Below are 23,621 nucleotides of genomic sequence, written 5' to 3' on the forward strand. Positions count from 1 at the left end.
GGAGAGGGAGGGAGAGGGAGCCAGACGAGAGGGAGGGAGAGGGCGGGAGAGGGTCCAGCGGCGAGGGAGGGAGAGGAAGGGAGAGGGTCCAGACGAGAAGGAGGGAGAGGGAGGGAGAGGGTCCAGGCGAGAGGGAGGGAGAGGGCGGGAGAGGGTCCGGGGGAGAGGGAGGCAGAGGGAGGGAGAGGGTCCAGACGAGAGGGAGGGAGAGGGAGGGAGAGGGTCCAGGCGAGAGGGAGGGAGAGGGAGGCAGACAGAGGGAGCGGGAGGGAGAGGGTCCAGACGAGAGGGAGGGAGAGGAATGGAGAGGGTCCGAGGGAAATGGAGGGAGAGGGAGGGAGAGGGCGGGAGAGGGTCCAGGGGAGAGGGAGGGAGAGGCAGGGAGAGGGTCCGAGGGAGAGTGAGGGAGAGGAAGGGTGAGGCTCCAGGCGACAGGGAGGGAAATGGATAGAGAGGGTCCAGTGGAGAAGGAGGGAGAGGGACAGAGAGGTTCCAGGCGAGAGGGAGGGGAGGGAGGTAGAGGGTCCGAGGGTCCGAGGGAAATGGAGGGAGAGGGAGGGAGCGGGAGGAAAAGGGTCCAGACGAGAGGGAGGGAGAGGGCGGGAGAGGTTCCAGGGGAGAGGGAGGGAGAGGGAGGAAGAGGATCCAGGCGAGAGGGAGGGAGAAGGAGGGAGAGCGCCCAAGAGAGAGGGAAGGAGAGGGAGGGAGAGAGTCCAGACGAGAAGGAGGGAGAGGGAGGGAGAGGGAGCCAGACGAGAGGGAGGGAGAGGGCGGGAGAGGGTCCAGCGGCGAGGGAGGGAGAGGAAGGGAGAGGGTCCAGACGAGAAGGAGGGAGAGGGTCCAGGCGAGAGGGAGGGAGAGGGCGGGAGAGGGTCCGGGGGAGAGGGAGGGAGAGGGAGGGAGAGGGTCCAGAGGAGAAGGAGGGAGAGGAAGGCAGCGGGAGGGAGAGGGAGAGAGAGGTTCCAGACGAGAGGGAGGGAGAGGGAGGGAGAGGGTCCAGACGAGAGGGAGGGATAGGAATGGAGAGGGTCCGAGGGAAATGGAGGGAGAGGGAGGGAGAGGGCGGGAGAGGGTCCAGGGGAGAGGGAGGGAGAGTGAGAGAGAGGGTCCAGACGAGAGGGAAGGGAGAGGGAGGGAGAGGGAGAGAGAGGGTCCAGACGAGAAGGAGGGCGAGGGAGGCAGAGGGAGGGAGAGGGAGGGAGAGGGTCCAGGAGAGAGGGAGGGAGAGGAATGGAGAGGGTCCAGGCGAGAGGGAGGGAGAAGGAGGGAGAGGGTCCAGACGAGAGGGAGGGAGAGGGAGGGAGAGGGTCCAGACGAGAGGGAGGGAGAGGGTGGCAGACGGAGGGAGAGGGAGGGAGAGGGTCCAGACGAGAGGGAGGGAGAGGGAGGCAGACGGAGGGAGAGGGAGGGAGAGGGAAGGAGAGGGAGCAAGACGAGAGGGAGGGAGAGGAAAGGAGAGGGGCCAGGCGAGAGGGAGGGAGAGGGAGGCAGACGGAGGGAGAGGGAGGGAGAGGGTCCAGACGAGAGGGAGGGAGAGGGAGGGAGAGGCTGCAGGGGAGAGGGGGGAGAGGCAGGGAGAGGGTGCAGGTGAGAGGGAGGGAGTGGGTAAAGGAGAAAAGGAGGGAGAGGGAGAGAGAGGGTGCAGGCGAGAGGGAGGCAGAGGGAGGAGAGGGAGGGAGAGGGTCCAGACGAGGGGGGAGGGAGAGAAATGGAGAGGGTCCGAGGGAAATGGAGGGAGAGGGAGGGAGAGGGAGGAAGAGGGTCCAGACGAGAGGGAGGGAGAGGGCGGGAGAGGGTCCAGGGGAGAGGGAGGGAGAGGGAGGGAGAGGGTCCAGACGAGAAGGAGGGAGAGGGAGGGAGAGGGTCCAGGCGAGAGGGAGGGAGAGGGCGGGAGAGGGTCCGGTGGAGAGGGAGGGAGAGGGAGGGAGAGGATCCAGGCGAGAGGGAGGGAGAAGGAGGGAGAGCGCCCAGGAGAGAGGGAAGGAGAGGGAGGGAGAGAGTCCAGACGAGAAGGAGGGAGAGGGAGGGAGAGGGAGCCAGACGAGAGGGAGGGAGAGGGCGGGAGAGGGTCCAGCGGCGAGGGAGGGAGAGGAAGGGAGAGGGTCCAGACGAGAAGGAGGGAGAGGGTCCAGGCGAGAGGGAGGGAGAGGGCGGGAGAGGGTCCGGGGGAGAGGGAGGGAGAGGGAGGGAGAGGGTCCAGAGGAGAAGGAGGGAGAGGAAGGCAGCGGGAGGGAGAGGGAGAGAGAGGTTCCAGACGAGAGGGAGGGAGAGGGAGGGAGAGGGTCCAGACGAGAGGGAGGGATAGGAATGGAGAGGGTCCGAGGGAAATGGAGGGAGAGGGAGGGAGAGGGCGGGAGAGGGTCCAGGGGAGAGGTAGGGAGAGTGAGAGAGAGGGTCCAGACGAGAGGGAAGGGAGAGGGAGGGAGAGGGAGAGAGAGGGTCCAGACGAGAAGGAGGGCGAGGGAGGCAGAGGGAGGGAGAGGGAGGGAGAGGGTCCAGGAGAGAGGGAGGGAGAGGAATGGAGAGGGTCCAGGCGAGAGGGAGGGAGAAGGAGGGAGAGGGTCCAGACGAGAGGGAGGGAGAGGGAGGGAGACGGTCCAGACGAGAGGGAGGGAGAGGGAGGCAGACGGAGGGAGAGGGAGGGAGAGGGAGGGAGAGGGAGCCAGACGAGAGGGAGGGAGAGGAATGGAGAAGGTCCAGGCGAGAGGGAGGGAGAGGAAAGGAGAGGGTCCAGGCGAGAGGGAGGGAGAGGGAGGGAGATGATCCAGAGGAGAGGGAGGGAGAGGAAAGGAGAGGGGCCTGGCGAGCGGGCGGGAGAGGGAGGCAGACGGAGGGAGAGGGAGAGAGAGGGTCCAGACGAGAGGGAGGGAGAGGGAGGCAGACGGAGGGAGAGGGAGGGAGAGGGTCCAGACGAGAGGGAGGGAGAGGAATGGAGAGGGTCCGAGGGAAATGGAGGGAGAGGGAGGGAGAGGGCGGGAGAGGGTCCAGGGGAGAGTGAGGGAGAGGGTCCAGACGAGAGGGAGGGAGAGGAATGGAGAGGGTCCGAGGGAAATGGAGGGAGAGGGAGGGAGAGGGTCCAGGGGAGAGGGAGGGAGAGGAATGGAGAGGGTCCAGGCGAGAGGGAGGGAGAAGGAGGGAGAGGGTCCAGGCGAGAGGGAGGGAGAGGGCGAGAGAGGGTCCGGGGGAGAGGGAGGGAGAGGGTCCAGACGAGAAGGAGGGAGAGGGAGGGAGAGGGTCCAGGCGAGAGGGAGGGAGAGGAATGGAGAGGGTCCAGGCGAGAGGGAGGGAGAAGGAGGGAGAGGGTCCAGACGAGAGGGAGGGAGAGGGAGGGAGAGGGGGGGAGAGGCAGGCAGAGGGTCCGAGGGAGAGGGAGGGAGAGGAAGGGAGAGGGTTCGAGGGAAATGGAGGGAGGGGGAGGAGAGGGTGCCGGAGAGAGGGAGGGAGCGGGAAGGAGAGGGTCTAGGCGAGAGGGAGGGAGAGGGACAGAGAGGGTCCAGGGGAGAGGGAGGGAGAGGGAGAAAGAGGGTCCAGGCGACAGGGAAGGAGAGGGCGGGAGAGGTTCCAGCCGAGAGGAAGGGAGAGGGAGGAAGAGGGAGGGAGAGGGAGGGAGAGGGTACAGGAGAGAGGGAGGGAGCGGGAGGGAGAGGGTCCAGGGGAGAGGGAGGGAGTGGGACAGAGAGGGTCCAGGGGAGAGGGAGGGAGAGGGAGGGAGAGAGTCCAGACGAGAAGGAGGGAGAGGGAGGCAGAGGGAGGGAGAGGGAGGGAGAGGTTCCAGGCGAGAGGGAGGGAGAGGAAGGTAGAGGGTCCGAGGGTCCGAGGGAAATGGGGGGAGAGGGAGGGAGCGGGAGGAAAAGGGTCCAGACGAGAGGGAGGGAGAGGGCGGGAGAGGTTCCAGGGGAGAGGGAGGGAGAGGGAGGAAGAGGATCCAGGCGAGAGGGAGGGAGAAGGAGGGAGAGCGTCCAGGAGAGAGGGAAGGAGAGGGAGGGAGAGAGTCCAGACGAGAAGGAGGGAGAGGGAGGGAGAGGGAGCCAGACGAGAGGGAGGGAGAGGGCGGGAGAGGGTCCAGCGGCGAGGGAGGGAGAGGAAGGGAGAGGGTCCAGACGAGAAGGAGGGAGAGTGAGGGAGAGGGTCCAGGCGAGAGGGAGGGAGAGGGCGGGAGAGGGTCCGGGGGAGAGGGAGGGAGAGGGAGGGAGAGGGTCCAGAGGAGAAGGAGGGAGAGGGAGGGAGAGGGTCCAGGCGAGAGGGAGGGAGAGGGAGGCAGAGGGAGGCAGAGGGAGGGAGAGGGTCCAGACGAGAGGGAGGGAGAGGGAGGGAGAGGGTCCAGACGAGAAGGAGGGAGAGGGAGGGAGAGGGTCCAGACGAGAAGGAGGGAGAGGGAGGGAGAGGGTCCAGGCGAGAGGGAGGGAGAGGGCGGGAGAGGGTCCGGGGGAGAGGGAGGGAGAGGGAGGGAGAGGGTCCAGACGAGAAGGAGGGAGAGGGAGGGAGAGGGTGCAGACGAGAGGGAGGGAGAGGAATGGAGAGGGTCCAGGCGAGAGGGAGGGAGAAGGAGGGAGAGGGTCCAGACGAGAGGGAGGGAGAGGGAGGCAGAGGGGGGGAGAGGCAGGGAGAGGGTCCGAGGGAGAGTGAGGGAGAGGAAGGGTGAGGCTCCAGGCGACAGGGAGGGAGATGGATAGAGAGGGTCCAGTGGAGAAGGAGGGAGAGGGACAGAGAGGTTCCAGGCGAGAGGGAGGGGAGGGAGGTAGAGGGTCCAGGACAGAGGGAGAGAGAGGGAAGGAGAGGGTCCAGACGAGAGGGAGGGAGAGGGACAGAGAGGTTCCCGGCGAGAGTGGGGGAGAGGGTGGGAGAGGTTCCAGGAGAGAGGGAGGGAGAGGGTACAGGTGAGAGGGAGGGAGAGGGCGGGAGAAGGACCTCGGGAGAGAGACGGAGAGGGAGGGAGAGGATCCAGGGGAGAGGGAAGGAGATGATCCAGATAAGAGGGCGGGAGAGGGAGGGAGAGGGAGGGAGAGGGTCCGAGGGACAGGGAGGGAGAGGGCGGGAGAGGGTCCAGGCGAGAGGGAGGGAGAGGGAGGGAGATAATCCAGAGGAGAGGGAGGGAGAGGAAAGGAGAGGGTCCAGGCGAGAGGGAGGGAGAGGGTCCGAGGGACAGGGAGGGAGAGGGAGGGAGATGATCCAGAGGAGAGGGAGGGAGAGGAAAGGAGAGGGGCCAGGCGAGAGGGCGGGAGAGGGAGGCAGACGGAGGGAGAGGGAGAGAGAGGGTCCAGGCGAGAGGGAGGGAGAGGGAGGGAGAGGGAGCCAGACGAGAGGGAGGGAGAGGGCGGGAGAGGGTCCAGCGGCGAGGGAGGGAGAGGAAGGGAGAGGGTCCAGACGAGAAGGAGGGAGAGGGAGGGAGAGGGTCCAGGCGAGAGGGAGGGAGAGGGCGGGAGAGGGTCCGGGGGAGAGGGAGGGAGAGGGAGGGAGAGGGTCCAGAGGAGAAGGAGGGAGAGGGAGGGAGAGGGTCCAGGCGAGAGGGAGGGAGAGGGAGGCAGAGGGAGGCAGAGGGAGGGAGAGGGTCCAGACGAGAGGGAGGGAGAGGGAGGGAGAGGGTCCAGACGAGAAGGAGGGAGAGGGAGGGAGAGGGTCCAGGGGAGAGGGAGGGAGAGGGAGGGAGAGGGTCCAGACGAGAAGGAGGGAGAGGGAGGGAGAGGGTCCAGGCGAGAGGGAGGGAGAGGGCGGGAGAGGGTCCGGGGGAGAGGGAGGGAGAGGGAGGGAGAGGGTCCAGACGAGAAGGAGGGAGAGGGAGGGAGAGGGTGCAGACGAGAGGGAGGGAGAGGAATGGAGAGGGTCCAGGCGAGAGGGAGGGAGAAGGAGGGAGAGGGTCCAGACGAGAGGGAGGGAGAGGGAGGCAGAGGGGGGGAGAGGCAGGGAGAGGGTCCGAGGGAGAGTGAGGGAGAGGAAGGGTGAGGCTCCAGGCGACAGGGAGGGAGATGGATAGAGAGGGTCCAGTGGAGAAGGAGGGAGAGGGACAGAGAGGTTCCAGGCGAGAGGGAGGGGAGGGAGGTAGAGGGTCCAGGACAGAGGGAGAGAGAGGGAAGGAGAGGGTCCAGACGAGAGGGAGGGAGAGGGACAGAGAGGTTCCCGGCGAGAGTGGGGGAGAGGGTGGGAGAGGTTCCAGGAGAGAGGGAGGGAGAGGGTACAGGCGAGAGGGAGGGAGAGGGCGGGAGAAGGACCTCGGGAGAGAGACGGAGAGGGAGGGAGAGGATCCAGGGGAGAGGGAAGGAGATGATCCAGATAAGAGGGCGGGAGAGGGAGGGAGAGGGAGGGAGAGGGTCCGAGGGACAGGGAGGGAGAGGGTGGGAGAGGGTCCAGGCGAGAGGGAGGGAGAGGGAGGGAGATAATCCAGAGGAGAGGGAGGGAGAGGAAAGGAGAGGGTCCAGGCGAGAGGGAGGGAGAGGGTCCGAGGGACAGGGAGGGAGAGGGAGGGAGATGATCCAGAGGAGAGGGAGGGAGAGGAAAGGAGAGGGGCCAGGCGAGAGGGCGGGAGAGGGAGGCAGACGGAGGGAGAGGGAGAGAGAGGGTCCAGGCGAGAGGGAGGGAGAGGAATGGAGAGGGTCCAGGCAAGAGGGAGGGAGAAGGAGGGAGAGGGTCCAGACGAGAAGGAGGGAGAGGGAGGCAGCAGGAGGGAGACGGACAGAGAGGGTCCAGACGAGAAGGAGGGAGAGGGAGGCAGAGGGAGGGAGAGGGAGGGAGAGGGTCCAGGCGAGAGGGAGGGAGAGGAATGGAGAGGGTCCAGGCGAGAGGGAGGGAGAAGGAGGGAGAGGGTCCACACGAGAGGGAGGGAGAGGGAGGGAGAGGGGGGGAGAGGCAGGGAGATGGTCCGAGGGAGAGGGAGGGAGAGGAATGGAGAGGGTTCGAGGGAAATGGAGGGAGGGGGAGGAGAGGGTGCAGGAGAGAGGGAGGGAGCGGAAGGGAGAGGGTCCATGCGAGAGGGAGGGAGAGGGACAGAGAGGGTTCAGGGAAGAGGGAGAAAGAGGGTCCAGGCGACAGGGAAGGAGAGGGCGGGAGAGGTTCCAGCCGAGAGGAAGGGAGAGGGAGGAAGGGGGAGGGAGAGGGACAGAGAGGGTGCAGGAGAGAGGGAAGGAGAGGGAGGGAGAGAGTCCAGACGAGAAGGAGGGAGAGGGAGGCAGAGGGAGGGAGAGGGAGGGAGAGGGTCCAGGCGAGAGGGAGGGAGAGGAATGGAGAGGGCACGAGGGAAATGGAGGGAGAGAGAGGGACAGGGAGGAAGAGGGTCCAGACGAGAGGGAGGGAGAGGGCGGGAGAGGCTGAAGGGGAGAGGGAGGAAGAGGGAGGGAGAGGGTCCAGACGAGAAGGAGGGAGAGGGAGGGAGAGGGTCCAGGCGAGAGGGAGGGAGAGGGCAGGAGAGGGTCCAAGGGAGAGGGAGAGAGAGGAATGGAGAAGGGCCAGGGGAGAGGGAGGGAGAGGAAAGGAGAGGGGCCAGGCGAGAGGGAGGGCGAGGGAGGCAGACGGAGGGAGATGGAGGGAGAGGGTCCAGACGAGAGGGAGGGAGAGGAGTGGAGAGGGTCCAGGGGAGAGGGAGGGAGAGTGAGAGAGAGGGTCCAGACGAGAGGGAAGGGAGAGGGAGGCAGCGAGAGGGAGAGTGAGAGAGAGGGTCCAGACGAGAAGGAGGGAGAGGGAGGCAGAGGGAGGCAGAGGGAGGGAGAGGGTCCAGGAGAGAGGGAGGGAGAAGGAGGGAGAGGGTCCAGACGAGAGGGAGGGAGAGGGAGGGAGTGGGTCCAGACGAGAAGGAGGGAGAGGGAGGCAGCGGGAGGGAGAGGGAGAGAGAGGGTCCAGACGAGAAGGAGGGAGAGGGAGGCAGAGGGAGGGAGAGGGAGGGAGAGGGAGGGAGAGGGTCCAGACGAGAGGGAGGGAGAGGAAGGGAGAGGCTGCAGGGGACAGGAAGGGAGAGGCAGGGAGAGGGTGCAGGCGAGAGGGAGGCAGAGGGAGGAGAGGGAGGGAGAGGGTCCAGGCGAGGGGGGAGGGAGAGGAATGGAGAGGGTCCGAGGGAAATGGAGGGAGAGGGAGGGAGAGGGAGGGAGAGGGTGCAGACGAGAGGGAGGGAGAGGGCGGGAGAGGCTGCAGGGGAGAGGGAGGGAGAGGCAGGGAGAGGGTCCAGACGTGAAGGAGGGAGAGGGAGGGAGAGGGTCCAGGGGAGAGGGAGGGAGAGGGAGGAAGAGGGTCCAGGCAAGAGGGAGGGAGAGGGCGGGAGAGGGTCCAGACGAGAAGGAGGGAGAGGGAGGAAGAGGGTCCAGACGAGAGGGAGGGAGAGGGCGGGAGAGGCTGAAGGGGAGAGGGAGGGAGAGGGAGGGAGAGGGTCCAGACGAGAAGGAGGGAGAGGGAGGGAGAGGGTCCAGGCAGGAGGGAGGGAGAGGGCAGGAGAGGGTCCAGGGGAGAGGGAGGGAGAGGAATGGAGAAGGGCCAGGGGAGAGGGAGGGAGAGGAAAGGAGAGGGGCCAGGCGAGAGGGAGGGAGAGGGAGGCAGACGGAGGGAGATGGAGGGAGAGGGTCCAGACGAGAGGGAGGGAGAGGAGTGGAGAGGGTCCAGGGGAGAGGGAGGGAGAGGGAGGGAGTGGGTCCAGACGAGAAGGAGGGAGAGGGAGGCAGCGGGAGGGAGAGGGAGAGAGAGGGTCCAGACGAGAAGGAGGGAGAGGGAGGCAGAGGGAGGGAGAGGGAGGGAGAGGGAGGGAGAGGGTCCAGACGAGAGGGAGGGAGAGGAAGGGAGAGGCTGCAGGGGACAGGAAGGGAGAGGCAGGGAGAGGGTGCAGGTGAGAGGGAGGGAGTGGGTAAAGGAGAAAAGGATGGAGAGGGAGAGAGAGGGTGCAGGCGAGAGGGAGGCAGAGGGAGGAGAGGGAGGGAGAGGGTCCAGGCGAGGGGGGAGGGAGAGGAATGGAGAGGGCCCGAGGGAAATGGAGGGAGAGGGAAGGAGAGGGAGGAAGAGGGTGCAGACGAGAGGGAGGGAGAGGGCGGGAGAGGCTGCAGGGGAGAGGGAGGGAGAGGCAGGGAGAGGGTCCAGACGTGAAGGAGGGAGAGGGAGGGAGAGGGTCCAGGGGAGAGGGAGGGAGAGGGAGAAAGAGGGTCCAGGCAAGAGGGAGGGAGAGGGCGGGAGAGGGTCCAGACGAGAAGGAGGGAGAGGGAGGGAGAGGGTCCAGGCGAGAGGGAGGGAGAGGGCGGGAGAGTTTCCAGGGGAGAGGGAGGGAGAGTGAGAGAGAGGGTCCAGACGAGAGGGAAGGGAGAGGGAGGCAGCGGGAGGGAGAGGGAGAGAGAGGGTCCAGACGAGAAGGAGGGAGAGGGAGGCAGAGGGAGGGAGAGGGAGGGAGAGGGTCCAGGAGAGAGGGAGGGAGAGGAATGGAGAGGGTCCAGGCGAGAGGGAGGGAGAAGGAGGGAGAGGGTCCAGGAGAGAGGGAGGGAGAGGGAGGGAGACGGTCCAGACGAGAGGGAGGGAGAGGGTGGTAGACGGAGGGAGAGGGAGGGAGAGGGTCCAGACGAGAGGGAGGGAGAGGGAGGCAGACGGAGGGAGAGGGAGGGAGAGGGAGGGAGAGGGAGCCAGACGAGAGGGAGGGAGAGGAATGGAGAAGGTCCAGGCGAGAGGGAGGGAGAGGAAAGGAGAGGGTCCAGGCGAGCGGGCGGGAGAGGGAGGCAGACGGAGGGAGAGGGAGAGAGAGGGTCCAGACGAGAGGGAGGGAGAGGGAGGCAGACGGAGGGAGAGGGAGGGAGAGGGTCCAGACGAGAGGGAGGGAGAGGAATGGAGAGGGTCCGAGGGAAATGGAGGGAGAGGGAGGGAGAGGGCGGGAGAGGGTCCAGGGGAGAGTGAGGGAGAGGGTCCAGACGAGAGGGAGGGAGAGGAATGGAGAGGGTCCGAGGGAAATGGAGGGAGAGGGAGGGAGAGGGCGGGAGAGGGTCCAGGGGAGAGGGAGGGAGAGGGAGGGAGAGGGTCCAGGCGAGAGGGAGGGAGAGGAATGGAGAGGGTCCAGGCGAGAGGGAGGGAGAAGGAGGGAGAGGGTCCAGGCGAGAGGGAGGGAGAGGGCGAGAGAGGGTCCGGGGGAGAGGGAGGGAGAGGGTCCAGACGAGAAGGAGGGAGAGGGAGGGAGAGGGTCCAGGCGAGAGGGAGGGAGAGGAATGGAAAGGGTCCAGGCGAGAGGGAGGGAGAAGGAGGGAGAGGGTCCAGACGAGAGGGAGGGAGAGGGAGGGAGAGGGGGGGAGAGGCAGGCAGAGGGTCCGAGGGAGAGGGAGGGAGAGGAAGGGAGAGGGTTCGAGGGAAATGGAGGGAGGGGGAGGAGAGGGTGCCGGAGAGAGGGAGGGAGCGGGAAGGAGAGGGTCTAGGCGAGAGGGAGGGAGAGGGACAGAGAGGGTCCAGGGGAGAGGGAGGGAGAGGGAGAAAGAGGGTCCAGGCGACAGGGAAGGAGAGGGCGGGAGAGGTTCCAGCCGAGAGGAAGGGAGAGGGAGGAAGAGGGAGGGAGAGGGAGGGAGAGGGTACAGGAGAGAGGGAGGGAGCGGGAGGGAGAGGGTCCAGGGGAGAGGGAGGGAGTGGGACAGAGAGGGTCCAGGGGAGAGGGAGGGAGAGGGAGGGAGAGAGTCCAGACGAGAAGGAGGGAGAGGGAGGAAGAGGGAGGGAGAGGGAGGGAGAGGTTCCAGGCGAGAGGGAGGGAGAGGAAGGTAGAGGGTCCGAGGGTCCGAGGGAAATGGAGGGAGAGGGAGGGAGCGGGAGGAAAAGGGTCCAGACGAGAGGGAGGGAGAGGGCGGGAGAGGTTCCAGGGGAGAGGGAGGGAGAGGGAGGAAGAGGATCCAGGCGAGAGGGAGGGAGAAGGAGGGAGAGCGTCCAGGAGAGAGGGAGGGAGAGAGTCCAGACGAGAAGGAGGGAGAGGGAGGGAGAGGGAGCCAGACGAGAGGGAGGGAGAGGGCGGGAGAGGGTCCAGCGGCGAGGGAGGGAGAGGAAGGGAGAGGGTCCAGACGAGAAGGAGGGAGAGGGAGGGAGAGGGTCCAGGCGAGAGGGAGGGAGAGGGCGGGAGAGGGTCCGGGGGAGAGGGAGGCAGAGGGAGGGAGAGGGTCCAGACGAGAGGGAGGGAGAGGGAGGGAGAGGGTCCAGGCGAGAGGGAGGGAGAGGGAGGCAGACAGAGGGAGCGGGAGGGAGAGGGTCCAGACGAGAGGGAGGGAGAGGAATGGAGAGGGTCCGAGGGAAATGGAGGGAGAGGGAGGGAGAGGGCGGGAGAGGGTGCAGGGGAGAGGGAGGGAGAGGCAGGGAGAGGGTCCGAGGGAGAGTGAGGGAGAGGAAGGGTGAGGCTCCAGGCGACAGGGAGGGAAATGGATAGAGAGGGTCCAGTGGAGAAGGAGGGAGAGGGACAGAGAGGTTCCAGGCGAGAAGGAGGGGAGGGAGGTAGAGGGTCCGAGGGTCCGAGGGAAATGGAGGGAGAGGGAGGGAGCGGGAGGAAAAGGGTCCAGACGAGAGGGAGGGAGAGGGCGGGAGAGGTTCCAGGGGAGAGGGAGGGAGAGGGAGGAAGAGGATCCAGGCGAGAGGGAGGGAGAAGGAGGGAGAGCGCCCAGGAGAGAGGGAAGGAGAGGGAGGGAGAGAGTCCAGACGAGAAGGAGGGAGAGGGAGGGAGAGGGAGCCAGACGAGAGGGAGGGAGAGGGCGGGAGAGGGTCCAGCGGCGAGGGAGGGAGAGGAAGGGAGAGGGTCCAGACGAGAAGGAGGGAGAGGGTCCAGGCGAGAGGGAGGGAGAGGGCGGGAGAGGGTCCGGGGGAGAGGGAGGGAGAGGGAGGGAGAGGGTCCAGAGGAGAAGGAGGGAGAGGAAGGCAGCGGGAGGGAGAGGGAGAGAGAGGTTCCAGACGAGAGGGAGGGAGAGGGAGGGAGAGGGTCCAGACGAGAGGGAGGGATAGGAATGGAGAGGGTCCGAGGGAAATGGAGGGAGAGGGAGGGAGAGGGCGGGAGAGGGTCCAGGGGAGAGGGAGGGAGAGTGAGAGAGAGGGTCCAGACGAGAGGGAAGGGAGAGGGAGGGAGAGGGAGAGAGAGGGTCCAGACGAGAAGGAGGGCGAGGGAGGCAGAGGGAGGGAGAGGGAGGGAGAGGGTCCAGGAGAGAGGGAGGGAGAGGGTGGCAGACGGAGGGAGAGGGAGGGAGAGGGTCCAGACGAGAGGGAGGGAGAGGGAGGCAGACGGAGGGAGAGGGAGGGAGAGGGAAGGAGAGGGAGCAAGACGAGAGGGAGGGAGAGGAAAGGAGAGGGGCCAGGCGAGAGGGAGGGAGAGGGAGGCAGACGGAGGGAGAGGGAGGGAGAGGGTCCAGACGAGAGGGAGGGAGAGGGAGGGAGAGGCTGCAGGGGAGAGGGGGGAGAGGCAGGGAGAGGGTGCAGGTGAGAGGGAGGGAGTGGGTAAAGGAGAAAAGGAGGGAGAGGGAGAGAGAGGGTGCAGGCGAGAGGGAGGCAGAGGGAGGAGAGGGAGGGAGAGGGTCCAGACGAGGGGGGAGGGAGAGGAATGGAGAGGGTCCGAGGGAAATGGAGGGAGAGGGAGGGAGAGGGAGGAAGAGGGTCCAGACGAGAGGGAGGGAGAGGGCGGGAGAGGGTCCAGGGGAGAGGGAGGGAGAGGGAGGGAGAGGGTCCAGACGAGAAGGAGGGAGAGGGCGGGAGAGGGTCCAGGCGAGAGGGAGGGAGAGGGCGGGAGAGGGTCCGGGGGAGAGGGAGGGAGAGGGAGGGAGAGGGTCCAGACGAGAAGGAGGGAGAGGGTGGCAGACGGAGGGAGAGGGAGGGAGAGGGTCCAGGCGAGAGGGAGGGAGAGGGAGGCAGACGGAGGGAGAGGGAGGGAGAGGGAGGGAGAGGGAGCCAGACGAGAGGGAGGGAGAGGAATGGAGAAGGTCCAGGCGAGAGGGAGGGAGAGGAAAGGAGAGGGGCCAGGCGAGAGGGAGGGAGAGGGAGGCAGACGGAGGGAGAGGGAGGGAGAGGAAAGGAGAGGGGCCAGGCGAGAGGGAGGGAGAGGGAGGCAGACGGAGGGAGAGGGAGGGAGAGGGTCCAGGCGAGAGGGAGGGAGAGGGAGGTAGACGGAGGGAGAGGGAGGGAGAGGGTCCAGGAGGGAGGGAGGGAGAGGAAGGGAGAGGCTGCAGGGGAGAGGAAGGGAGAGGCAGGGAGAGGGTGCAGGTGAGAGGGAGGGAGTGGGTAAAGGAGAAAAGGAAGGAGAGGGAGAGAGAGGGTGCAGGCGAGAGGGAGGGAGAGGGTGGCAGACGGAGGGAGAGGGTCCAGGCGAGGGAGAGGGTCCAGACGAGAGGGAGGGAGAGGAATGGAGAAGGTCCAGGCGAGAGGGAGGGAGAGGAAAGGAGAGGGGCCAGGCGAGAGGGAGGGAGAGGGAGGCAGACGGAGGGAGAGGGAGGGAGAGGGTCCAGGCGAGAGGGAGGGAGAGGGAGGTAGACGGAGGGAGAGGGAGGGAGAGGGTCCAGGAGGGAGGGAGGGAGAGGAAGGGAGAGGCTGCAGGGGAGAGGAAGGGAGAGGCAGGGAGAGGGTGCAGGTGAGAGGGAGGGAGTGGGTAAAGGAGAAAAGGAAGGAGAGGGAGAGAGAGGGTGCAGGCGAGAGGGAGGCAGAGGGAGGAGAGGGAGGGAGAGGGTCCAGGCGAGGGGGGAGGGAGAGGAATGGAGAGGGTCCGAGGGAAATGGAGGGAGAGGGAGGGAGAGGCTGCAGGGGAGAGGGAGGGAGAGGCAGGGAGAGGGTCCAGACGTGAAGGAGGGAGAGGGAGGGAGAGGGTCCAGGGGAGAGGGAGGGAGAGGGAGGAAGAGGGTCCAGGCAAGAGGGAGGGAGAGGGCGGGAGAGGGTCCAGACGACAAGGAGGGAGAGGGAGGGAGAGGGTCCAGGCGAGAGGGAGAGAGAGGGCGGGAGAGTTTCCAGGGGAGAGGGAGGGAGAGGGAGAGAGAGGGTCCAGACGAGAGGGAAGGGAGAGGGAGGCAGCGGGAGGGAGAGGGAGAGAGAGGGTCCAGACGAGAAGGAGGGAGAGGGAGGCAGAGGGAGGCAGAGGGAGGGAGAGGGTCCAGGAGAGAGGGAGGGAGAGGAATGGAGAGGGTCCAGGCGAGAGGGAGGGAGAAGGAGGGAGAGGGTCCAGGAGAGAGGGAGGGAGAGGGAGGGAGACGGTCCAGACGAGAGGGAGGGAGAGGGTGGTAGACGGAGGGAGAGGGAGGGAGAGGGTCCAGACGAGAGGGAGGGAGAGGGAGGCAGACGGAGGGAGAGGGAGGGAGAGGGAGGGAGAGGGAGCCAGACGAGAGGGAGGGAGAGGAATGGAGAAGGTCCAGGCGAGAGGGAGGGAGAGGAAAGGAGAGGGTCCAGGCGAGAGGGAGGGAGAGGGAGGGAGATGATCCAGAGGAGAGGGAGGGAGAGGAAAGGAGAGGGGCCTGGCGAGCGGGCGGGAGAGGGAGGCAGACGGAGGGAGAGGGAGAGAGAGGGTCCAGACGAGAGGGAGGGAGAGGGAGGCAGACGGAGGGAGAGGGAGGGAGAGGGTCCAGACGAGAGGGAGGGAGAGGAATGGAGAGGGTCCGAGGGAAATGGAGGGAGAGGGAGGGAGAGGGCGGGAGAGGGTCCAGGGGAGAGTGAGGGAGAGGGTCCAGACGAGAGGGAGGGAGAGGAATGGAGAGGGTCCGAGGGAAATGGAGGGAGAGGGAGGGAGAGGGCGGGAGAGGGTCCAGACGAGAAGGAGGGAGAGGGAGGGAGAGGGTCCAGGCGAGAGGGAGGGAGAGGAATGGAGAGGGTCCAGGCGAGAGGGAGGGAGAAGGAGGGAGAGGGTCCAGACGAGAGGGAGGGAGAGGGAGGCAGACGGAGGGAGAGGGAGGGAGAGGGTCCAGACGAGAGGGAGGGAGAGGAATGGAGAGGGTCCGAGGGAAATGGAGGGAGAGGGAGGGAGAGGGCGGGAGAGGGTCCAGGGAAGAGTGAGGGAGAGGGTCCAGACGAGAGGGAGGGAGAGGAATGGAGAGGGTCCGAGGGAAATGGAGGGAGAGGGAGGGAGAGGGCGGGAGAGGGTCCAGACGAGAAGGAGGGAGAGGGAGGGAGAGGGTCCAGGCGAGAGGGAGGGAGAGGAATGGAGAGGGTCCAGGCGAGAGGGAGGGAGAAGGAGGGAGAGGGTCCAGACGAGAGGGAGGGAGAGGGAGGCAGAGGGGGGGAGAGGCAGGGAGAGGGTCCGAGGGAGAGTGAGGGAGAGGAAGGGTGAGGCTCCAGGCGACAGGGAGGGAAATGGATAGAGAGGGTCCAGTGGAGAAGGAGGGAGAGGGACAGAGAGGTTCCAGGCGAGAGGGAGGGGAGGGAGGTAGAGGGTCCAGGACAGAGGGAGAGAGAGGGAAGGAGAGGGGCCAGACGAGAGGGAGGGAGAGGGAGGCAGACGGAGGGAGAGTGAGGGAGAGGGTCCAGACGAGAGGGAGGGAGAGGGAGGGAGAGGCTGAAGGGGAGAGGGGGGAGAGGCAGGGAGAGGGTGCAGGTGAGAGGGAGGGAGTGGGTAAAGGAGAAAAGGAGGGAGAGGGAGAGAGAGGGTGCAGGCGAGAGGGAGGCAGAGGGAGGAGAGGGAGGGAGAGGGTCCAGACGAGGGGGGAGGGAGAGGAATGGAGAGGGTCCGAGGGAAATGGAGGGAGAGGGAGGGAGAGGGAGGAAGAGGGTCCAGGCGAGAGGGAGGGAGAAGGAGGGAGAGGGTCCAGACGAGAGGGAGGGAGAGGGAGGCAGACGGAGGGAGAGGGAGGGAGAGGGTCCAGACGAGAGGGAGGGAGAGGAATGGAGAGGGTCCGAGGGAAATGGAGGGAGAGGGAGGGAGAGGGCGGGAGAGGGTCCAGGGAAGAGTGAGGGAGAGGGTCCAGACGAGAGGGAGGGATAGGAATGGAGAGGGTCCGAGGGAAATGGAGGGAGAGGGAGGGAGAGGGCGGGAGAGGGTCCAGACGAGAAGGAGGGAGAGGGAGGGAGAGGGTCCAGGCGAGAGGGAGGGAGAGGAATGGAGAGGGTCCAGGCGAGAGGGAGGGAGAAGGAGGGAGAGGGTCCAGACGAGAGGGAGGGAGAGGGAGGCAGAGGGGGGGAGAGGCAGGGAGAGGGTCCGAGGGAGAGTGAGGGAGAGGAAGGGTGAGGCTCCAGGCGACAGGGAGGGAAATGGATAGAGAGGGTCCAGTGGAGAAGGAGGGAGAGGGACAGAGAGGTTCCAGGCGAGAGGGAGGGGAGGGAGGTAGAGGGTCCAGGACAGAGGGAGAGAGAGGGAAGGAGAGGGGCCAGACGAGAGGGAGGGAGAGGGAGGCAGACGGAGGGAGAGTGAGGGAGAGGGTCCAGACGAGAGGGAGGGAGAGGGAGGGAGAGGCTGCAGGGGAGAGGGGGGAGAGGCAGGGAGAGGGTGCAGGTGAGAGGGAGGGAGTGGGTAAAGGAGAAAAGGAGGGAGAGGGAGAGAGAGGGTGCAGGCGAGAGGGAGGCAGAGGGAGGAGAGGGAGGGAGAGGGTCCAGACGAGGGGGGAGGGAGAGGAATGGAGAGGGTCCGAGGGAAATGGAGGGAGAGGGAGGGAGAGGGAGGAAGAGGGTCCAGACGAGAGGGAGGGAGAGGGCGGGAGAGGGTCCAGGGGAGAGGGAGGGAGAGGGAGGGAGAGGGTCCAGACGAGAAGGAGGGAGAGGGAGGGAGAGGGTCCAGGCGAGAGGGAGGGAGAGGGCGAGAGAGGGTCCGGGGGAGAGGGAGGGAGAGGGTCCAGACGAGAAGGAGGGAGAGGGAGGGAGAGGGTCCAGACGAGAGGGAGGGAGAGGGCGGGAGAGGGTCCAGGGGAGAGGGAGGGAGAGGGAGGGAGAGGGTCCAGACGAGAAGGAGGGAGAGGGAGGGAGAGGGTCTAGGCGAGAGGGAGGGAGAGGGCGGGAGAGGGTCCGGGGGAGAGAGAGGGAGAGGGTCCAGACGAGAAGGAGGGAGAGGGAGGGAGAGGGTCCAGGCGAGAGGGAGGGAGAGGGAGGCAGACGGAGGGAGAGGGAGGGAGAGGGTCCAGACGAGAGGGAGGGAGAGGGAGGGAGAGGGGGGGAGAGGCAGGCAGAGGGTCCGAGGGAGAGGGAGGGAGAGGAAGGGAGAGGGTTCGAGGGAAATGGAGGGAGGGGGAGGAGAGGGTGCCGGAGAGAGGGAGGGAGCGGGAAGGAGAGGGTCTAGGCGAGAGGGAGGGAGAGGGACAGAGAGGGTCCAGGGGAGAGGGAGGGAGAGGGAGAAAGAGGGTCCAGGCGACAGGGAAGGAGAGGGCGGGAGAGGTTCCAGCCGAGAGGAAGGGAGAGGGAGGAAGAGGGAGGGAGAGGGAGGGAGAGGGTACAGGAGAGAGGGAGGGAGCGGGAGGGAGAGGGTCCAGGGGAGAGGGAGGGAGTGGGACAGAGAGGGTCCAGGGGAGAGGGAGGGAGAGGGAGAAAGAGGGTCCAGGCGAGAGGGAAGGAGAGGGCGGGAGAGGTTCCAGCCGAGAGGAAGGGAGATGGAGGAAGAGGGAGGGAGAGGGACAGAGAGGGTACAGGAGAGAGGGAAGGAGAGGGAGGGAGAGAGTCCAGACGAGAAGGAGGGAGAGGGAGGAAGAGGGAGGGAGAGGGAGGGAGAGGTTCCAGGCGAGAGGGAGGGAGAGGAAGGTAGAGGGTCCGAGGGTCCGAGGGAAATGGAGGGAGAGGGAGGGAGCGGGAGGAAAAGGGTCCAGACGAGAGGGAGGGAGAGGGCGGGAGAGGTTCCAGGGGAGAGGGAGGGAGAGGGAGGAAGAGGATCCAGGCGAGAGGGAGGGAGAAGGAGGGAGAGCGTCCAGGAGAGAGGGAAGGAGAGGGAGGGAGAGAGTCCAGACGAGAAGGAGGGAGAGGGAGGGAGAGGGAGCCAGACGAGAGGGAGGGAGAGGGCGGGAGAGGGTCCAGCGGCGAGGGAGGGAGAGGAAGGGAGAGGGTCCAGACGAGAAGGAGGGAGAGGGAGGGAGAGGGTCCAGGCGAGAGGGAGGGAGAGGGCGGGAGAGGGTCCGGGGGAGAGGGAGGGAGAGGGAGGGAGAGGGTCCAGAGGAGAAGGAGGGAGAGGGAGGGAGAGGGTCCAGACGAGAGGGAGGGAGAGGGAGGCAGAGGGAGGCAGAGGGAGGGAGAGGGTCCAGACGAGAGGGAGGGAGAGTGAGAGAGAGGGTCCAGACGAGAGGGAAGGGAGAGGGAGGGAGAGGGAGAGAGAGGGTCCAGACGAGAAGGAGGGCGAGGGAGGCAGAGGGAGGGAGAGGGAGGGAGAGGGTCCAGGAGAGAGGGAGGGAGAGGAATGGAGAGGGTCCAGGCGAGAGGGAGGGAGAAGGAGGGAGAGGGTCCAGACGAGAGGGAGGGAGAGGGAGGGATAGGGTCCAGACGAGAGGGAGGGAGAGGGAGGCAGACGGAGGGAGAGGGAGGGAGAGGGTCCAGACGAGAGGGAGGGAGAGGGAGGCAGACGGAGGGAGAGGGAGGGAGAGGGAAGGAGAGGGAGCAAGACGAGAGGGAGGGAGAGGAAAGGAGAGGGGCCAGGCGAGAGGGAGGGAGAGGGAGGCAGACGGAGGGAGAGGGAGGGAGAGGGTCCAGACGAGAGGGAGGGAGAGGGAGGGAGAGGCTGCAGGGGAGAGGGGGGAGAGGCAGGGAGAGGGTGCAGGTGAGAGGGAGGGAGTGGGTAAAGGAGAAAAGGAGGGAGAGGGAGAGAGAGGGTGCAGGCGAGAGGGAGGCAGAGGGAGGAGAGGGAGGGAGAGGGTCCAGACGAGGGGGGAGGGAGAGGAATGGAGAGGGTCCGAGGGAAATGGAGGGAGAGGGAGGGAGAGGGAGGAAGAGGGTCCAGACGAGAGGGAGGGAGAGGGCGGGAGAGGGTCCAGGGGAGAGGGAGGGAGAGGGTCCAGGCGAGAGGGAGGGAGAGGGCGGGAGAGGGTCCGGGGGAGAGGGAGGGAGAGGGAGGGAGAGGGTCCAGACGAGAAGGAGGGAGAGGGTGGCAGACGGAGGGAGAGGGAGGGAGAGGGTCCAGGCGAGAGGGAGGGAGCGGGAGGCAGACGGAGGGAGAGGGAGGGAGAGGGAGGGAGAGGGAGCCAGACGAGAGGGAGGGAGAGGAATGGAGAAGGTCCAGGCGAGAGGGAGGGAGAGGAAAGGAGAGGGGCCAGGCGAGAGGGAGGGAGAGGGAGGCAGACGGAGGGAGAGGGAGGGAGAGGGTCCAGGCGAGAGGGAGGGAGAGGGAGGTAGACGGAGGGAGAGGGAGGGAGAGGGTCCAGGAGGGAGGGAGGGAGAGGAAGGGAGAGGCTGCAGGGGAGAGGAAGGGAGAGGCAGGGAGAGGGTGCAGGTGAGAGGGAGGGAGTGGGTAAAGGAGAAAAGGAAGGAGAGGGAGAGAGAGGGTGCAGGCGAGAGGGAGGCAGAGGGAGGAGAGGGAGGGAGAGGGTCCAGGCGAGGGGGGAGGGAGAGGAATGGAGAGGGTCCGAGGGAAATGGAGGGAGAGGGAGGGAGAGGCTGCAGGGGAGAGGGAGGGAGAGGCAGGGAGAGGGTCCAGACGTGAAGGAGGGAGAGGGAGGGAGAGGGTCCAGGGGAGAGGGAGGGAGAGGGAGGAAGAGGGTCCAGGCAAGAGGGAGGGAGAGGGCGGGAGAGGGTCCAGACGACAAGGAGGGAGAGGGAGGGAGAGGGTCCAGGCGAGAGGGAGGGAGAGGGCGGGAGAGTTTCCAGGGGAGAGGGAGGGAGAGTGAGAGAGAGGGTCCAGACGAGAGGGAAGGGAGAGGGAGGCAGCGGGAGGGAGAGGGAGAGAGAGGGTCCAGACGAGAAGGAGGGAGAGGGAGGCAGAGGGAGGCAGAGGGAGGGAGAGGGTCCAGGAGAGAGGGAGGGAGAGGAATGGAGAGGGTCCAGGCGAGAGGGAGGGAGAAGGAGGGAGAGGGTCCAGGAGAGAGGGAGGGAGAGGGAGGGAGACGGAGGGAGAGGGAGGGAGAGGGTCCAGACGAGAGGGAGGGAGAGGGAGGCAGACGGAGGGAGAGGGAGGGAGAGGGAGGGAGAGGGAGGGAGAGGGAGCCAGACGAGAGGGAGGGAGAGGAATGGAGAAGGTCCAGGCGAGAGGGAGGGAGAGGAAAGGAGAGGGTCCAGGCGAGAGGGAGGGAGAGGGAGGGAGATGATCCAGAGGAGAGGGAGGGAGAGGAAAGGAGAGGGGCCTGGCGAGCGGGCGGGAGAGGGAGGCAGACGGAGGGAGAGGGAGAGAGAGGGTCCAGACGAGAGGGAGGGAGAGGGAGGCAGACGGAGGGAGAGGGAGGGAGAGGGTCCAGACGAGAGGGAGGGAGAGGAATGGAGAGGGTCCGAGGGAAATGGAGGGAGAGGGAGGGAGAGGGCGGGAGAGGGTCCAGGGGAGAGTGAGGGAGAGGGTCCAGACGAGAGGGAGGGAGAGGAATGGAGAGGGTCCGAGGGAAATGGAGGGAGAGGGAGGGAGAGGGCGGGATAGGGTCCAGACGAGAAGGAGGGAGAGGGAGGGAGAGGGTCCAGGCGAGAGGGAGGGAGAGGAATGGAGAGGGTCCAGGCGAGAGGGAGGGAGAAGGAGGGAGAGGGTCCAGACGAGAGGGAGGGAGAGGGAGGCAGACGGAGGGAGAGGGAGGGAGAGGGTCCAGACGAGAGGGAGGGAGAGGAATGGAGAGGGTCCGAGGGAAATGGAGGGAGAGGGAGGGAGAGGGCGGGAGAGGGTCCAGGGAAGAGTGAGGGAGAGGGTCCAGACGAGAGGGAGGGAGAGGAATGGAGAGGGTCCGAGGGAAATGGAGGGAGAGGGAGGGAGAGGGCGGGAGAGGGTCCAGACGAGAAGGAGGGAGAGGGAGGGAGAGGGTCCAGGCGAGAGGGAGGGAGAGGAATGGAGAGGGTCCAGGCGAGAGGGAGGGAGAAGGAGGGAGAGGGTCCAGACGAGAGGGAGGGAGAGGGAGGCAGAGGGGGGGAGAGGCAGGGAGAGGGTCCGAGGGAGAGTGAGGGAGAGGAAGGGTGAGGCTCCAGGCGACAGGGAGGGAAATGGATAGAGAGGGTCCAGTGGAGAAGGAGGGAGAGGGACAGAGAGGTTCCAGGCGAGAGGGAGGGGAGGGAGGTAGAGGGTCCAGGACAGAGGGAGAGAGAGGGAAGGAGAGGGGCCAGACGAGAGGGAGGGAGAGGGAGGCAGACGGAGGGAGAGTGAGGGAGAGGGTCCAGATGAGAGGGAGGGAGAGGGAGGGAGAGGCTGCAGGGGAGAGGGGGGAGCGGCAGGGAGAGGGTGCAGGTGAGAGGGAGGGAGCGGGTAAAGGAGAAAAGGAGGGAGAGGGAGAGAGAGGGTGCAGGCGAGAGGGAGGCAGAGGGAGGAGAGGGAGGGAGAGGGTCCAGACGAGGGGGGAGGGAGAGGAATGGAGAGGGTCCGAGGGAAATGGAGGGAGAGGGAGGGAGAGGGAGGAAGAGGGTCCAGACGAGAGGGAGGGAGAGGGCCGGAGAGGGTCCAGGGGAGAGGGAGGGAGAGGGAGGGAGAGGGTCCAGACGAGAAGGAGGGAGAGGGAGGGAGAGGGTCCAGGCGAGAGGGAGGGAGAGGGCGAGAGAGGGTCCGGGGGAGAGGGAGGGAGAGGGTCCAGACGAGAAGGAGGGAGAGGGAGGGAGAGGGTCCAGACGAGAGGGAGGGAGAGGGCGGGAGAGGGTCCAGGGGAGAGGGAGGGAGAGGGAGGGAGAGGGTCCAGACGAGAAGGAGGGAGAGGGAGGGAGAGAGTCCAGGCGAGAGGGAGGGAGAGGGCGGGAGAGGGTCCGGGGGAGAGAGAGGGAGAGGGTCCAGACGAGAAGGAGGGAGAGGGAGGGAGAGGGTCCAGGCGAGAGGGAGGGAGAGGAATGGAGAGGGTCCAGGCGAGAGGGAGGGAGAAGGAGGGAGAGGGTCCAGACGAGAGGGAGGGAGAGGGAGGGAGAGGGGGGGAGAGGCAGGCAGAGGGTCCGAGGGAGAGGGAGGGAGAGGAAGGGAGAGGGTTCGAGGGAAATGGAGGGAGGGGGAGGAGAGGGTGCCGGAGAGAGGGAGGGAGCGGGAAGGAGAGGGTCTAGGCGAGAGGGAGGGAGAGGGACAGAGAGGGTCCAGGGGAGAGGGAGGGAGAGGGAGAAAGAGGGTCCAGGCGACAGGGAAGGAGAGGGCGGGAGAGGTTCCAGCCGAGAGGAAGGGAGAGGGAGGAAGAGGGAGGGAGAGGGAGGGAGAGGGTACAGGAGAGAGGGAGGGAGCGGGAGGGAGAGGGTCCAGGGGAGAGGGAGGGAGTGGGACAGAGAGGGTCCAGGGGAGAGGGAGGGAGAGGGAGAAAGAGGGTCCAGGCGAGAGGGAAGGAGAGGGCGGGAGAGGTTCCAGCCGAGAGGAAGGGAGATGGAGGAAGAGGGAGGGAGAGGGACAGAGAGGGTACAGGAGAGAGGGAAGGAGAGGGAGGGAGAGAGTCCAGACGAGAAGGAGGGAGAGGGAGGAAGAGGGAGGGAGAGGGAGGGAGAGGTTCCAGGCGAGAGGGAGGGAGAGGAAGGTAGAGGGTCCGAGGGTCCGAGGGAAATGGAGGGAGAGGGAGGGAGCGGGAGGAAAAGGGTCCAGACGAGAGGGAGGGAGAGGGCGGGAGAGGTTCCAGGGGAGAGGGAGGGAGAGGGAGGAAGAGGATCCAGGCGAGAGGGAGGGAGAAGGAGGGAGAGCGTCCAGGAGAGAGGGAAGGAGAGGGAGGGAGAGAGTCCAGACGAGAAGGAGGGAGAGGGAGGGAGAGGGAGCCAGACGAGAGGGAGGGAGAGGGCGGGAGAGGGTCCAGCGGCGAGGGAGGGAGAGGAAGGGAGAGGGTCCAGACGAGAAGGAGGGAGAGGGAGGGAGAGGGTCCAGGCGAGAGGGAGGGAGAGGGCGGGAGAGGGTCCGGGGGAGAGGGAGGGAGAGGGAGGGAGAGGGTCCAGGCGAGAGGGAGGGAGAGGGAGGCAGAGGGAGGCAGAGGGAGGGAGAGGGTCCAGACGAGAGGGAGGGAGAGGGAGGGAGAGGGTCCAGACGAGAAGGAGGGAGAGGGAGGGAGAGGGTCCAGGGGAGAGGGAGGGAGAGGGAGGGAGAGGGTCCAGGCGAGAGGGAGGGAGAGGGCGGGAGAGGGTCCGGGGGAGAGGGAGGGAGAGGGAGGGAGAGGTTCCAGGGGAGAGGGAGGGAGAGGAAGGTAGAGGGTCCGAGGGTCCGAGGGAAATGGAGGGAGAGGGAGGGAGCGGGAGGAAAAGGGTCCAGACGAGAGGGAGGGAGAGGGCGGGAGAGGTTCCAGGGGAGAGGGAGGGAGAGGGAGGAAGAGGATCCAGGCGAGAGGGAGGGAGAGGGAGGGAGAGCGTCCAGGAGAGAGGGAAGGAGAGGGAGGGAGAGAGTCCAGACGAGAAGGAGGGAGAGGGAGGGAGAGGGAGCCAGACGAGAGGGAGGGAGAGGGCGGGAGAGGGTCCAGCGGCGAGGGAGGAAGAGGAAGGGAGAGGGTCCAGACGAGAAGGAGGGAGAGGGAGGGAGAGGGTCCAGGCGAGAGGGAGGGAGAGGGCGGGAGAGGGTCCGGGGGAGAGGGAGGGAGAGGGAGGGAGAGGGTCCAGGCGAGAGGGAGGGAGAGGGAGGCAGAGGGAGGCAGAGGGAGGGAGAGGGTCCAGACGAGAGGGAGGGAGAGGGAGGGAGAGGGTCCAGACGAGAAGGAGGGAGAGGGAGGGAGAGGGTCCAGGGGAGAGGGAGGGAGAGGGAG

The sequence above is a fragment of the Struthio camelus genome, chromosome W (genome assembly GCF_040807025.1).
Source record: "Struthio camelus isolate bStrCam1 chromosome W, bStrCam1.hap1, whole genome shotgun sequence".
Classification (NCBI taxonomy): Eukaryota; Metazoa; Chordata; class Aves; order Struthioniformes; family Struthionidae; genus Struthio; species Struthio camelus.